This window comes from Rhincodon typus, chromosome 16 (genome assembly GCF_021869965.1).
Source record: "Rhincodon typus isolate 14 chromosome 16, sRhiTyp1.1, whole genome shotgun sequence".
Lineage (NCBI taxonomy): Eukaryota > Metazoa > Chordata > Chondrichthyes > Orectolobiformes > Rhincodontidae > Rhincodon > Rhincodon typus.
The window spans coordinates 7246097-7261838 of NC_063347.1; the positions used below are offsets into that span (position 1 = coordinate 7246097).

General features: G+C 46.0%; 1 protein-coding gene across 1 annotated transcript in view; it reads right to left on the minus strand.

Moving 5' to 3' along the window:
- Positions 1 to 14113, minus strand: part of LOC109916443 (collagen alpha-1(VII) chain-like) — a 127001-nt gene extending 112888 nt beyond the window's left edge. Inside the window, exon 1 of the mRNA XM_048606679.1 lies at positions 13856 to 14113. The gene's annotated coding sequence lies outside the window, so the exon portion shown is untranslated. The remainder of the gene's footprint in view (positions 1 to 13855) is intronic.
- Between the last annotated feature and the right edge of the window lie 1629 nt (positions 14114 to 15742).

Below are 15742 nucleotides of genomic sequence, written 5' to 3' on the forward strand. Positions count from 1 at the left end.
TCCAGTCCTGAAGAAGGGTAATACCCGAAACGTTGACTTCTCCTTTCCTCCAGATAACTAATGGCTGTTGGCTATTTGGCTACAGAAGCATTAAACCAAACTTATTCCTGTCATGCAAAATCCTTTGACATACCTTGCAGCAGGTCTCATTGTGCAGTGACCAGGAACAGGAACCCTGGCTGATATTTTCTTCTCTCCATGAGGGTATTTTTTACCCTGCCACAACACAAAAACCACCTCACTCACAATCCCAGGTCTCCCTAGCAACTTATCTGCAAAATGGGCCCAGACCAGATGTGTCTTGCGGGGATGTCTGTGAACAAATGGAAGTCGGAAACAGAGATGCTTATAGATTAATTGAAGGTTAATTGGGACGTACATAGATGGGAATAATTAGAGTCATGGAGTCATAGAAGTCTACAGCATGAAAACAGGCCCTTCAGCCCAACTTGCCCATGCCGCCAGTTTTCACAATTTAATCTAGTCCCATTTGCATGCATTTGGTACATATCCCTCTATACCTATTCCATCCATGTACCTATCCAAATGTTTCTTAAATGACAAAATTGTATTCACTTCCACCACTACGTCTAGCAGCCTGTTCCACCCTCTGTATGAAAATATTGCCCCTCTGGACGCTTTTGAATCTCCCCCCTCTCACCTTAAACCTATGCACTCTAGTTTTAGACTCTCCTACCCAGGGGAGAAGCTGTTGGCTATCTACCTTATCTATGCCTCTCATGATTTTATAGACCTCTATAATGTCACCCCTCAATCTCCTGCGCTCCAGAGAAGACATGTCCCAGCCTATCCAACCTCTCCTTACAACTCAAACCTTCCAGGGTCCCCAGTTAGGCTCTTCTGGCACAGTAGTCGTGGTAAGCGATACATAAGATGCAAAAGGGAATCGGCAAAGCAAACCTAGAGAAAGGGTGTTTCCTCATGTCAGACCATCTAGAACGCAAGGTCATAGTTTTAGGTTAAGGAATGGCAGATTTAAAGCAGAGACAACAAGAAGTTACTCCTCTCAAAGGGTCGTGAATCTGTGGAATTCACTCCCCCAGAGTGCTATGGATGCTGGGACATCGAGTATATTTAAGGAGGCGACAGACAGATTTTTAATTAGTGACAGGTTGAAGGATCATGGAGAGTGGGCAGGAAACTGGAGGTGAGGCCGTGGTGAGGTCAGGCATGATCCTATTGAATAGCGGAGCAGGCTCTAGGGGCTGAATGGCCTATTCCTGCTCCTAGTTCTCAAGTTCCTATCGCTAGGCCAAAAAGCGCAGGTTTAAGTCTCACCTACCCTTGAGATGTGTCATAACCTCTTAAGTTCAATCTGACCACAGCTCACTCCTCTACCTCAAAGCCATATTCCCTCTTTCTCCCCATGCCCCTTGACGTCTTTAAAATCTAAAAATGTATCCAATTCTTATTCAGTGACTTGGCCTCCACAGCCTTCTGTGGTAGAGAATACCAAAGGTTCACCACCCTCTTGAAAAAAAGTTTTTCCTCATGTCAGTCTGAAATGTTCTACCCTATATCCTGAGACAGTGTCATCTGGATCTAGATCACCCAACTGAGGGGAAACATCTTCCCTGCATCTACACTGTCCAGTTCTGATTAAAATCTATAAAATTCTATCAGATCCCTCTCATCCTTCTAAATTCTAATGGATGAGACCAACAAACTCCTTTAACTACTGCACTCCTGCGATCCAAGTTATCTGTTGAACTTGAAACACAAGTCTTGGACATGTCAGTGCTGTTAATTTGTTCACAGGATGAGGGCATCACTGGCATTTATTACCCATCCCTAATTGCCCAGAGGACAGTTCAGAGTCAACCACATTGCTGTGTGTCTGCAGTCACATGTAGGCCAGACCAGGTAAGGATGGCAATTTCCTTCCCTAACGCACAAGTGAACCTAATGGATTCACAGTCACCATTAGAGCCTTAATTCCAGATTTGTTTTTAATTGAATTCAAATTGCACCATCTGCCATGGTGGGATTCAAACCTAGGTCCCCAGAACATTACCTGGGTCTCCGTATTAACAGCCGGCACTAATATCACTGGGCCATCGGGATTCAAGGGGTTCAAAAGGAAATGAAGACAAATCTGCATTTACATTGCACCTTTCACAACCTCGCAAAAGAATTTTGCAGCCAATGACTTTCATCACAAAGACAAGTTTGACAATCACACAGAGGACGGGATCTTGTGATGCTCCCGAATTCAGGAAGCATAGGGGTATGGGCGAGGGCGAAGGGTGGGTGGGTGCATAATTTATCCATCACTCGTGGCTCACTCACCCATGCTTCAAACAAGGGCAATCTGTTACAATGAACTGTGTCATGCAGACACCAGTAAAACATGAAACGGCACGGTTACAGACATTGCTCCAACAGAGAGGTGCTAAGTGGGTGAATACTACCCGCAGGGTTCCCAGATGCATTACAATATACTGACTTCACAAATGCTGCCCAGGGTTGAGCCTGCAATGTCAGCATATTTGAGGATGCCATGGCCTATGATGCGATGCCATAAACATTGAGGTCCACTTCATCCAGAAGTGGTTGGCAATGAGGTGCCACTCTTTTGAAAGCATGCAACTCTTGCAGCAACTAGGGACAAACAGAAAATACAACAAGTATGCTTAAAGAGAAATTAAACATACACTCATGCTTGTCTTGGTTCCATAGAGTGATCACAGATCTCTACCACCCTTGTGCCTTCTGAACTTCTTAATCTTTCTTTTCCAAACATTTGGTGACACCCTGATATTCACAGTGGAAGTCGAGCCAGTCTGCTCAATGCTATGTCTTCTTTCCCAAGATAATCTTGGCAGGTGTCCTCTGGTGGTCTAAGGCCTACAGTGCTCTGATCTTCTAAGGGTCCCTGCAAGTTCACCCTTCTCAGCCTGACCTGCTTGATGTGACGGATCGCTGGGGGACAGGAGAGAAAGTAGCAGGGCATCTTTCTGAGATTCACGCATGTGGGACAAGGGCATCACTAGCTTGGCCAGCATTTATTGTCCATCCCCAGTTGCCCCTTGAGAAGGTGGTGGGGAGCTGCCTTCTTGAACTGCTGCAGTCCACCTGCTGTGAGTTGACCCTCAATGCTCTTAGGGAGGGAATTCTAGGATTTTGACCCAGCAACAGGGAAGGAACAGTGATAGATTTCCAAGTCAGGATGGCGAGTGGCTTGGAGGAGAACTTGAAGATGGGTGGTGTTCCCATGTATCTGCTGCCCTTGTCCTTTTAGATGGAAGTGCTCATGGGTTTGGAAGGTGCTGTCTGAGGATCTTTGGTGAATTTCTGCAGTGTATGTTGTAGATAGTACACACTGCTGCTACTGAGTGTCGGTGATGGAGGGAGTGGATGCTTGTGGATGTAGTGCCAAACAAGCGGGCTGCTTTGTCCTGGATGGTGTCAAGTTTCTTGAGAGTTGTTGCTGTTGCACTCATCCAGGAATGCCCTGAGATGAAGCTCCACACCTTGTGGATCCATGCCTCCCTGTCGGTGTGTATTGGTGCCTCCCGGAGTCCTTGAGGGAATGGGCATCTGACAGGAGATTCGGTGCCTCCTCACTCTCTTCCCTAACTCTTGCTGTCCTGCACCCAGTGTCTTACACGACGGAGACAAGGTCTACGTGTGGACCTAGGAGCCATCAGCTGGACCTGGCTCCCAAGGTGGTTGCCACCCTATCCTGTGGAAGCTGCCAACCAGCTCACACACTACAGCCACAACAGCAGGCAGAGCTAGGATGGTCTCCACCACCTTTCATGCCAGTTTGCACATGCCTCCCCCAGCACCTCTGCCAGGTGTGCCCCTGCCTGTCTCTGCATCTCAAGCACGTCAAGCAATTCCAGGGGCTGCTCACCTGCAAGTGGCTTTTAGCGGTGCTCCGATTGTCAGGAACTCCGGAGATTCCATTTTCCATCACTCAGGATTTCACCAGGTTATCACCTCAATCCGAAACCCAGAGGTGGCCTCGCTGAGATTAATGTATCTGTGCTACTGAAGGGTGGGTACCATGACATTGAATCTCTGAGGCTTCACCGTCAGAGGTGCTATTCGAAGGAAAACTGCTTCCTCTTTTAGTCCTCCAGTGGAGAACAAAGAGAATTAGTCCTTGGCTAGGCACCCTGACTTTTATGAAACAATTTTTCAGGTGTTAGTCCTGTGTATCTGGTCTTCACTTGATTGCCGAGATACTCCAGTCTCTCCGATAGATTCACTGCACTCTCCGTACAGCAAGGAATATTCTTCTATTGGGTGGCCCTCCTCCAGTCACAACGTGTTCTCTCTTCTCCTGAAGAATTCAGGGATCATCCTGAAGGATCCATAAGTGGTTGGTGCCCATGACAACCCCTGAATCCTCCCAGATTGTCCAGCAGGAGGTGGTGCCCACATATTTCATTTTTAACATGGACGGCGGCTCAGTGGTTAGCACTGCTGCCTCACGGTGCCAGGGGCCCAGGTTCAATCCCACCCTCGGGCAACTGTCTGTAGAGTTTGCACATTCTCCCCGTGTCTGCGTGGATTTCCTCTGGGTGCTCCAGTTTCCTCCCACAGTCCAAAGATGTGCAGGCTCGGTGGATTGGCCATCTAAATTGCGCAATTGTGTTCAGGGGTGTGTAGGTTAGGGGGGGTGTTCTGAGGGTCGGTGTGGACTTGTTGGGCTGAAGGGCCTGTTTCCACAATGTAGGGATTCTATGATGATGAAACATGGGATGTGGGCATCACTACCAATGTCCACCTCCCCATCCCTAGATGCCCCCTAATGGCTTGTTCAGGCGATTTCAGAGGGCAGGTAACAATCAACCACAATGCTGATGACACAGGCTGGCCAGATTTCCTTCTCTAAAGGAAAGGCATTAGTGAACCAGATGGGCTTTTACAGCATTCAACAATGACTACACAGCCTCCATTAGGCTAGCTTTCATTCCAGATTCTTACTGAACTCATGGTGGGATTTGAAGCCACAACTTTAGCCTGGGTACTGCTGGATTACTAACCCAGCAACATTACCCCTATGCTATCATCTCCCCACCTATGCTGTTCATGTTCCATCTGGTGCTGAGGCCTACATGTGATCCTGCTGCCTGACATCTCTCTCCACTCGCACTATGAAACTGTCTGATGCCCCAAGGAATGTTACTTGACAGGGACTAGACAGTGTTACTTACCCCACCGTGAGGTACACTCAATCCTGTTTCACCACTCAATACGATCATAACTGATCAACTCCACTTTCTCTGCCTGTTCGCCCAAAACCCTCGATCCCTTGTCAAGCAAACATCTGTCCAACTCGACCTTGAATACATTAAATAGTGCACTCTGCACTCACTGGGAAAGAACATTCCAAATCCCTGAAGAGAAGAAATTTCTCCTCAATTCCATCTTAAGTGGGAGACCCCGTATTCTTATTAAAAAGGCAAACAGAACGTTGGCTTTCATCACCAAGGGGTTGGAGTATAAGTCTTGTTAGAGCTGTATAGGGTGTTGGTGAGGCCGCACCTAGAGTACTATTTTGGTCTCCACATATTTAAGAAAGGATGTGCTGGCATTGGAGGCTGTTCAAAAGAGGTTCACTAGGCTGATTCCTGGGATGAAGGGGTTGAGTTATCAAGAAAATCTGAACAGGTTAGGCCTTAATTTGTTAACATTTAGAAGAATAAGGGGTGACTTTATTGAAACATATAAGATTCTGAGGGGCACAGTAAATATTCATGTTTCCACTACTGGGGGAATCTCAAACTAATGGACGTGGATACAGATCAAGGAGACACTCATTTAAAACTGAGATACGTAGGAATTTCTTCTCCCAGAGGGTAGTGAATGTCTGGAATTCTCTACCACAGAGAGTTGTGGAGAATGGATGACTGAAAGTCTTTAAAGAGGAGGCAGACAGAGTTTTGAAATATCAAGGAGTTGAGGGCTGCAAGGAGCTGATATGGAAGAGGAGCTGAAGTCTTGGGCAGATCAACCATAACTGTATTGAATGGTGGGACAATCTTGAGGGGCTGAATGGCCTACTCCTGCTCTTATTTCTCATGTTCTGAGGTAAAATGTGTCTGCTTCTTCTAGAATACCCCGCAAGGAGAAACAGCATTTTTGGTCATAGTGTCATACAGTCATACGGCATGGAAACTGACCCTTCAGTACAACCAGTCCACGCCAGCCATGTTCCCAAACTAATTTAGACCGACTGGCCTGTATTTGGCCCATATCCCTCCAAACCTTTCCTATTCATGCACTTATCCAAATGTCTTTTAGATGTTTTATCTGTATCTGCATCTGCCACTTCCTCTAGCAGTTCCTTCCACGCATGAAACGCTCTTTGTCTAAAAAAGTTGTCCCTCATGTCCTTTTTAAATCTTTCTCCTCTCACCTTAAAAATGTGACCACTAGTTTTGAACTCCCCCTTCCTAGGGACACGACCCTTGCTAGTCAGCTTATCTATGCCCCTCACAATTTTATAAATCTCTATAAGGTCACCCCCTCAACCTCCTACGGTCCAGTGAAAAAAATCCAAGCCTATCCAGCCTCTCCGAATAACATAAACTCTCCATTCCCAGCAACATCCTGGTCAATCTTTGCTGAACCCTTTCCAGTATGGTAATATCCTTCCTGTAACAGGGTGACCAGAACTGCACACAGTGCTCCAGAAGAGGCCTCACCGTCCTGTACAACTCAACATGACATTGCAACTCCTAAACTCAAAGGTCTGAGCAATGAAGGCAAGTGTGCTAAATGCCTTCTTAACTACCCTGTCTACCTGTGATGCAAATTTTAAAGAATTATGTACCTGAACCCCTGGGTCTCTCTGTTTTACAACACCATCCAGGGGCCTACTGTTAATTGTATAAGTCCTGCCCTTAATCGTTTTATCAAAATTCAATACTTCACTTTTATCCAAGTTAAACTCCATCTGCCTCAGACAACACAGTGTGGAGCTGGAGGAACACAGCAGGTCAGGCAGCATCAGAGGAGCAGGAGAGTCGACATTTCAGGTCAGGACCCTTCTTCAGGACTCCATCTACCACTCCTCAGCCCATTGACCAAATCTGAAATGTATTGAGACATTTTTGTTTGACAGTTTAAATGAAAAAAAGTCAACAAGAGAATAGTAGGTAAATATTTTTACCAATAAGTTGACTGAAGAGGATAAACTATTAGCAAAAAGCATGGAGTGTATATAAAGCTGATAGCATTACCAGAATCAGTCAGGAGACTAACAGTTTCCTGTTTTAACTCCCTAAAGGTCCTACTCTACACAACAGCAAAAGTACCTTGCCGGGAAATTCATAGTTTGAAGATTTTATTATACAATCCCCCAGTGTGGTGACACATATCGGGAACAATTTGTCATCGAAATCAAATGGGGGTAGAACCTGTTATATTTCAGCAATGCAGCTGAAAATAGATACAAGCTTCAGGGAATCACAGAACATTACAGTGAGGAAGGAGGCCGTTCAGTCCATCTAACTGAGCTCTCTTGGACAACACTGGTTAAAACTACATCAAAGGCATCTGGTCGTGTCAGGATGAGGAAAATAGTTACTTTATTATCATCTCCTATTTTATTTGCTTTCATTTAAATCAGGATCACTAATGTCCTTTAGGGAAGAAAATCCACCAGTCTTACCTGGTCTGGCCTACACGTGACTCCATACCCACAGCAATGTTGCTGACTCTCAACTGCCCCTAGACTGGCCATGCAAGCCACTCAGTTTAAGGAAAATTGGGGATGGGTATCAAACGCTGGCTTTGCCAACAATGCCTACATCCCACAAAGGAATAAAAAGAAGTAAAGGCTTAATTTGTAATTACAACAGTCCCTGTTTATTAGAGTTGAATTCCTCTTCAGTTCCCCAAATATACCCTTAGCGCCATTTTTTTAAATCAATTAACTATCGTACTGACTCTAAAGGACTCTATACATGAACACAGCATGCATAAATTGCTCAAACTTCCTCAAAATAACCTTTAGGAGTTCCAAAAATGCATCACAAAATCTTGTTTTTACCTCATAATTTATCAAATTAAATCTAAAAGAAAGTTTTGAACCAGCCTCACGAGACTGTGAACTTGGTTGCTGAGGGCCTGGATCTCACCAAAATCCGATAGTTCAGGTAAAGGACTCCCTGGCAATTTGCAGCTACCTCTTTCTGACATTTCCATGACTGTGTCCTCATCATAGGCTCCTTCCATGTCCTTTTAGTCTTAGGTCAAAAACCTGACCTCGATTTTCTACGTCTTTAGGCTTTTGTCATGTCTGTAAGGTTAATTTCTAAATTCAGGCCTTCTCCACAATGCTGAGAGAATTTCTTTAATTTGAGAATCTAATCTCCGGGGGTGGAAAGGTCTGTCTGTTGCTTCACCTGACGTAGGGTCTACGCTCCAAAAGCTTGTGATTTCACAGAAACCTGTTGGACTATGACCTGGTGTCATGTGACTTCTGACTTTGTCCACCCCAGTCCAACACCAGCATCTCCGCATCATGTCATGTGTTGCACTGAGGAAGACTAAAAATTATTAGTGAGAGATGACTAAGTGTTGGTTCAACTTGGAAGTTACCACAGGTGAGAACCTTTCGTGGTAACCTCAGCTGGTGTGAGAATTGAACCTGTGATGTTGGTGTTATTGTGCATCGCAGTCTTGCCAGCAAGCCATCTGATCCCAATGAGGTAGACTAACATATACTTAACTGGAGGCAGCCATTTTTGAACTAATGTTATATACACCTCACCTGTATTGTGGGCAGCAGAGAACCAGGAAATAAAGTGTATTCACTCGTAGGATGACAGCGTTACTGGTTAGACCACCATTCATGCCTAATCCAGAGGGCAGTTAAGAGTCAACCAAACATTGCTATCCTTCCCTAAAGGACATTAGTGAGCCAGACAGGTTTTTCGCCCCCTGACAATTGACACAGGTATCATGATCATCAATAGTCCCTTAATTCCGGATTTTTACTGAATTCAAATTCCACCAAGGTCCCCAGAACATTACCCAGGCCTCTGGATTAGCAGCCCAACAATAATAGCACAAGGCCATCACCTCCACACTGTGCCAATATGCTACAATAATAGCTCTTTCCGTGGCTTGGTTGGTCAATAATGATCCTGAACCACCTTGAAGACACTGTTTCAAGGTGCTAAATGAATACAAGTTTTGCTGTCAGTACTATGGATTCAATACAGTGGGGCAACAGCATGGTTTTGACATTGGCTATTCCAGAACTGAGTTGAGACCCAAACCACATCCTGAATTAATGTGGCCACAAGGGAACAACACTGTGATCTGGCCTTCCCATGCCAGGTTACCAATTCCACAAACAGAACTAATTACAGATGTGCCCACTCTCTTCTGGCACTCAGTCCACTCCATCCCATCCTCTTCCATTCTCCTCCCAGCATTCCAGCTGCTTTTAATCCACGACCAACCATCACTAACCACACAAAACCAGCCCTCACCGCCAACCCCAGCTGGTGCTGTATCCACTGGGTGCTGAGGCTGATCTAGCTCCTTGCCACTCCCAACATTGTGGAGGGCTGGGGGGGGGTCACAAATCCCCCAATCAGAGAGCTCTCTGTCCATCAGCAGTGTTTTCTGGGCCAACTTCATACAGATCAGGAAACGTGTTGGCCAAATTAACCAAAACAGGATGAAAAGCAATAAAATGTCAAACATCAGAAGGGTTTTACAGGATTTTATTTTGCAAAGAGTTTTATAACGAACCCAGCCGATCATGTCACTGGTTCCGGATCTTGCAGTTCTCTTCTACTCCTCCCACCAAAGCGTTCAGCTACCTAACGCTATTCACCAAAATTCCCCATTCTCCCAGTATCGCCCTTCCCCTACTTGGTCATCATCTCCTGACCACTAGTTTCTAGTCTTCTTCTCTCCCTGACACACTCCGCCCCTCATTCCCCAGTCTCCCTCTACTCCTAGGCTCCTAGTCTGCTTCCTGCCAACCTGATGTCCCCATATCCAGACAATCAGCAATGGTATCATGGTCATCATTAGTGTCTTAATTCCAGATGGATTCAATGAATTCAAATCCCCCCATCTGCCAATGGCAGGATTCAACCCGAGGTCCCCAGAACATTACCTGGGTCTCTGGATTAATAGTCCAGTGATAACAGCACTAGGCCATCACCTCCCCACTGTGTCAATATGTTATAATAACTCTATGTAGACCATGCTACAGTCTCCCTTTCTCCTGCATTGCTGACTCATGCACTCCCATTAAAGCTCTATCCCAGTCCCCTTCATCCCATGTCTCATCTCTCCTGACTCCCAATCCCAGTTCCCTGACTTTTCCAGGCAACCTCATGACCCTCTTCCAGCGTGGTTGTGCCCACCCTCTTCCTGCACTCAGTCCACTCCATCGCTCCCTCTTCCGCTCTCCTCCCAGCATTCCAGCCGCTTGTAATCCACCACCAACCATCACCCACCGCACAAAACCAGCCCTCACCGCCACCCCCAACTGGTGTCGTGCCCATTGGGTCCTGTGGTCAATCCAGCTCCTTGCCATTCCGAACATTGTGGAGGACCTAGGGGGTGGGGAGGGGGAGTGGATCATGCATTCCCCCAATCAGAGACCTCTCCGCACAATGAGCATGAATTGCTAATAACACGAGAAGATGATGTAACACCAACATCAGCAACTGTACATGATCAAAACCCTGAGATGAGAAGATTGAATAATCTGTACTACAGATTAGAGAGTGAGAGAATGAGAGAGATGGGAGAAGAGAGAGAGAAAAACTGAGACAGAATGAGATCAACAGGCAAAGGATGGAACCAAAACAGAGAGACTGGGATAAGTGTGAGAAACTGAAAGCAAGAGACTGAGTGTTGGGGGAGAGAGAGAGAGGGACTGAAGGAAAAAGAAAGAGACTGGGGGGGGGGGGAGAGAGAGAGGGAGGGAGAGAGAAAGAGACTGCGGGGGGGAGAGGGAGAGGGGGAGAGAGAGACAGACAGACACACTGGAGAAGTCAGCGAGACTGCAGGCGACAGAGAGACTTGGCAAGAGAGAGAAATGAGTGCAGGGGGCAGAGAGAGAGACTGGAAGGTAGAGAGAGACTGGGGTAGACAGAGGGACTGGAGGATAGAGAGAGAGAGAGGCTGAGTGTTGGGGGAGAGAGACAGACTGGGGGACAGAGAGAGACTGTGGAAGGGAGAGATACAGAGTGCAGGAGGGGGAGAGCGAGACTGGGGGAGAGACAAACAAAGACTGGGGAGAGAGAAAGACTGCAGGAGAGAGGCAGTCAAGCGACACGAGGGGGGAGAGTGAGAAACTGAGAGATTCTGTGAGGGAGAGAGAGAGAGAGAGACTGGGGTTGGAAGAGACAGCAACACTGGGAGGGAGAGAGAAACTCAAGGGAAAGAGAGAGGTACAGAGTGCAGAGAGGAGAGAGAGACTGGGGAGAGAGAGAGACTGGGAGAGAGAGATACAGAGTGTGGGGGGAGACAGAGTGAGAGACTGTGGGAGAGAGAGAAACTGGCAGAGAGAGATATAGAGTGCGGGAGTGGGGAGGAGAGAGAAAAAGAAAGACTGGAGGACAGACAGAAACTGGAAGGAGAGAGAGGAACTAAATGTCATGCATCTGGGGGAGAGTGAGAAACAGAAACTCAGTGTGGGAGAGAGAGAGAGAAAAAGACTGGAGGAGAGAGATAGAGAGACTGGGGAGGGGGAGACAGACTAACGGGAGAGAGAGATACAGATTGCGGAGTGGAGGGGGGAAGACAGAGTCAGAGAGAGAGAGAAACTGGGGAGAGAAAGAGAGTGGGGGAGACAGAGAGACTGAATGAGAGTAAGGGAGAAAGAGAGAGACGCTGACGGAGAGATAGACAGAGAGAGAGACTGTGAGTACAAAAAATCTGAGGGGGTGAGCAAGAGAGAGAGGAGGTGAGAAAAAGAAAGCCTGGTGGGGAGAAGAGAGAGAGATGGAGAGAATGACTAGGATGGAGAGAGTGGGGCAGACTGGGGACAGAAAGAGATTGCAGGAAGGAGAGAGAGACAAAGACAGAGAGACAGGGGCAGAGAAAGAGACTGTATGAAGTATAACAGTCTGTAAATAAAAGCATGATTTAGAACTCCAGAATATCAGACATAGTCGCTGTCAATAAGACAGAGAACAAAAGGAGTGATGACAGCACAGTCACAGGGAGCAATGTCTGCAGTGCAAGATTAAACCCAAGTCCCAAACCTCATGTCAGACTAACCCATGAGGACAAATCAATGCAGCATCAGTAAAGACAAGTTAAACCAGTGGCAACAACCTCGTGGTGTCACAGAACTGGGTTGGAGCGACAGAGCGAGCTATGCGGTAGTTGGAGCTGTATAGAAATGTTCATATTACATGCCCACTGCCAGGAGATTCCCATGAAACACAGAGGCTCAACAACTATATTTTGATCTTGACAGCATCTGTGAAGAGATATCAGAGTTAACGTTTCAGGTCCAGTGACCCTTCCTCAGAATTCCTGATTTCTAACTCTGATTTCTCTTCACAGATGCTGCCAGACCTGCTGAGCTTTTCCAGCAATTTCTGTTTTTGTTTCTGATTTACAGCATCCGCAGTTCTTTCTGTTTTTATATTGCAGCTAAAATCCTGCTCTTTAGCCAGAAACCCTCTATATTGCTTAAATATCCAATGCTTCATTGTTCTGATACCAGCAATTTGTAAAACCCTCCATCTTCCTATCTCTTCCTTCCTGTGCCTTACTGAAATTCCAACTCTATATATTCCTGACTGTTGAACTTCACAAACGTTTTCAAATCCCAAATCTGATGCCGATAGTTTGAAAACCTGCAATCTCTCCTTCCACGATTCAGCATCCATTGTCTTGCAATGTTTGCATTAATGATGCTGCATAAAATATTAAGCAAAAACAGAAATTGCTGGAGAAACTCAGCAGGTCAGTTGTATCGGTGGAGACAGAAAGCAGAGCTGATGTTTTGAATCTGGTGCGTCTTGGCAGCTTTCTCTGCACGTATACCGCCAGACCTGCTGAGTTTCTGCTTTTGTTTCAGATCTTCAGCATCCACAGTTCTCTCATTTTACCGCATAAAATATTGTTCTTGTTCAATGTTTTTGAAAATAGCTTTCTTTTGGAATGGCTATAAGGGAGCTAAAGGCTTTGAGGGTTGAGAGAAAAATGGGGTTGGAGCCACAACTGCATCAGTCCTGATCTTATTGAATAGCAGAGCTAGCACAAAGGGGCTGAATGGCCTAATTCTACCCTTGATTCCAATGGTCATGATATTAACAGAGGGATAAGTATTGGTCCAAGACATCAGAAAGAACTGTACTCTTCTTTCAATTCATGTTATGGAATCTTTAAGGAACTTTAGGATGAAATTCTTGTCTAAATGACTGTGCCTCCGACAGTACAGCACTTCCGCAATCCTGCAAGAAGCAACCAATATGCCACTTTACAACAGCAAGGGCTAGATTTGGTCGAGGGTGGGGGGGGGGGGGGGTTTGCAAAATTCGTTGTAAACTTCAGAGCTACTGTCTCCGGGCAAACGTTAACACCACCCGAACACTAAGTGAGCTTTTCCTGAAAAAAATAAAACTCCCAGAGTTTAACAATGATTTGTTTACACGCTAGGCAACTTCCACCCTGTTCGATATTCGTTCAGCAAACAGAAGGAAAGCGCTCACACAACACAGTTGGAAAAATCCGCAGTGGCTGCAATGAAAGGAGTTGCTGTTAAACTTTCCTGCTGTAACTTTCAACGCAGTTTATCTCAGATGCATCGCCCTGCACTCTCTGTGATTTGGATCGCAAAGCAGAAAGCAATTAATGCTGAGGAATCTGCGGACCACGTTACCTGCTTCGATTTAAGACATAGCCCCCGAGGCTTGATCCGGATTTGCAAAGAGCCCCGCGTCCCTGAAGCCTCCAGAATCGGTCCCTACAAATCCCGGGCTCTGCAAAAGCGTTGCAGGGCATACGAAAGTGCACCCCGGGTCCGCAAAAATCCCAGAGACAGAAGTCCTTGTTTCTTCCTGTCCCTGCACTGCACACCCCTTGATGTGTCTATAGTGGGAGTTCTCAGCTGCCTCTGCAGTTAATCTTTTCTGTTTGGACTGAGGAGGTGAGGGTTAAAAATTGGATCAGGTCCTACTTGCTCTGTCTTATCCTCTTTTGACAGGCATTTTGTGTGTGTGTGTGTCTGTGTCCTGCCTTTAAAAAGAGATGCAACCAATAGTGTTCAGAGAAATGCATTACTGTGTGGGGTTCCTCAGCACAGGTGATGTGTAGGCACAACTATCCTAAACTGAGGAGCCACACCCAGAACTTTAATTGCAACTTTCTTTATTCTGGAACTGCTTTCAAAGTCAAGAGCGGTTTTAAAATACAATTGGAGATCGTTCCTTTTTGTGGTCTCTGAAAAATGCAGCTCTTCATTCAAGAAAAACTTTCCATTTTTTCTTTAACTGCATACAGCCTGTGTGAGTTTAACCTGAAGATTATCACATCCTTAGGGAAGGATGAAAGGTGGGACCTTGATAGTAACCTTAGTCAGTGCAGGAACTGAACCCACGCTGTTGGCATCACTCAGCATTGTGGACTGTTATTGGTTGAGCACCAGTCACTTTTTTATGAGGAAAGGGGTTTAGAATTTCTGTCGCCCTTTGCGTGTAGATGTGCTTACTTCTCTTCTGAAAGGCTTAGCTGTGATGTTCAGATTCTGGCCTCCTTGTCCTTGACTCCTTGAGAAGTGAGAAAAATGGCCTCTCCATTTGCCCTGTCCATTCCTCGCGGTGTATTGTATTTAGGTAGCGTCAGGTCAAAGCACCTCACAATGGTCAGGTACGCATTTGGGTTGGAAGCAGGATGCACTCAGTGCTAGTCTGGTCAGCCGTTCACTCTCAGTCGAGTGGCTCACTTTCAAGTTCCATCTACAGTCTTTAATTTCCAGTGCAGCTCTGAGGGTGTGGGGCCCTGCTGGTTTTAGCTGTGATGTAAAACTCAAGCCCTGTCTACCCTAAAAGCAATAGAAGATCCCGTTACTGTCTTTCAAAGAGGAGCCTGGGTTGCTGGCCTGGATGTCCACACCAACTGACACTTAAATCAGAAAAAAACAACAGAAATTGCTGGAGAAATTCAGCAGATCTGGCAGTATCTGTGGAGAGAGAAACAAAAGTTAACGTTTTGAGTCTGGTATGGTTCCACTTCCTCCAGTTTTGAAAAAAAAAGGTCATAGCAGGCTCAAAATGTTAACTGTTTCCACAGAATGCTGCCAGACCTGCTGAGTTTCTCTAGCATTTTCTGTTTTTATTTGTGATTTCCAGCATTTTATTTATCGATTCTTAAACCAGAGAATCTGGCCGTTGCATTTGAATCTGGCCGTTGCATTTCTTCCACTGCACAGATTGCTTTTCAGCTGTGATGACATATGAGAAGTACTTCATCAGATGTCAAGCAGATTGACGCAGCCTGTGGTTGCAAAGCTGCTGTGGAAATACAAGCTTTTCTCATCATTTCAAAAGCTGCAATGAAATGGTTGCTTCGGGCAAGTTTGTTTTTTCAAAGTGAGTGTTTCATGGGTGTCGCTGGCTGGGTCAACATTTATTACACATCCCAGATTGCCGGTGAGAAGGTGATAGTGAACTGCCTTCTTGAACCTTCGCAGACCATGTGGTATAGGTACAACCAGGGTGGAGGAAATTTCAGGATTTTCACCCAGTGATATCTTTTGGTCCTCACGGTG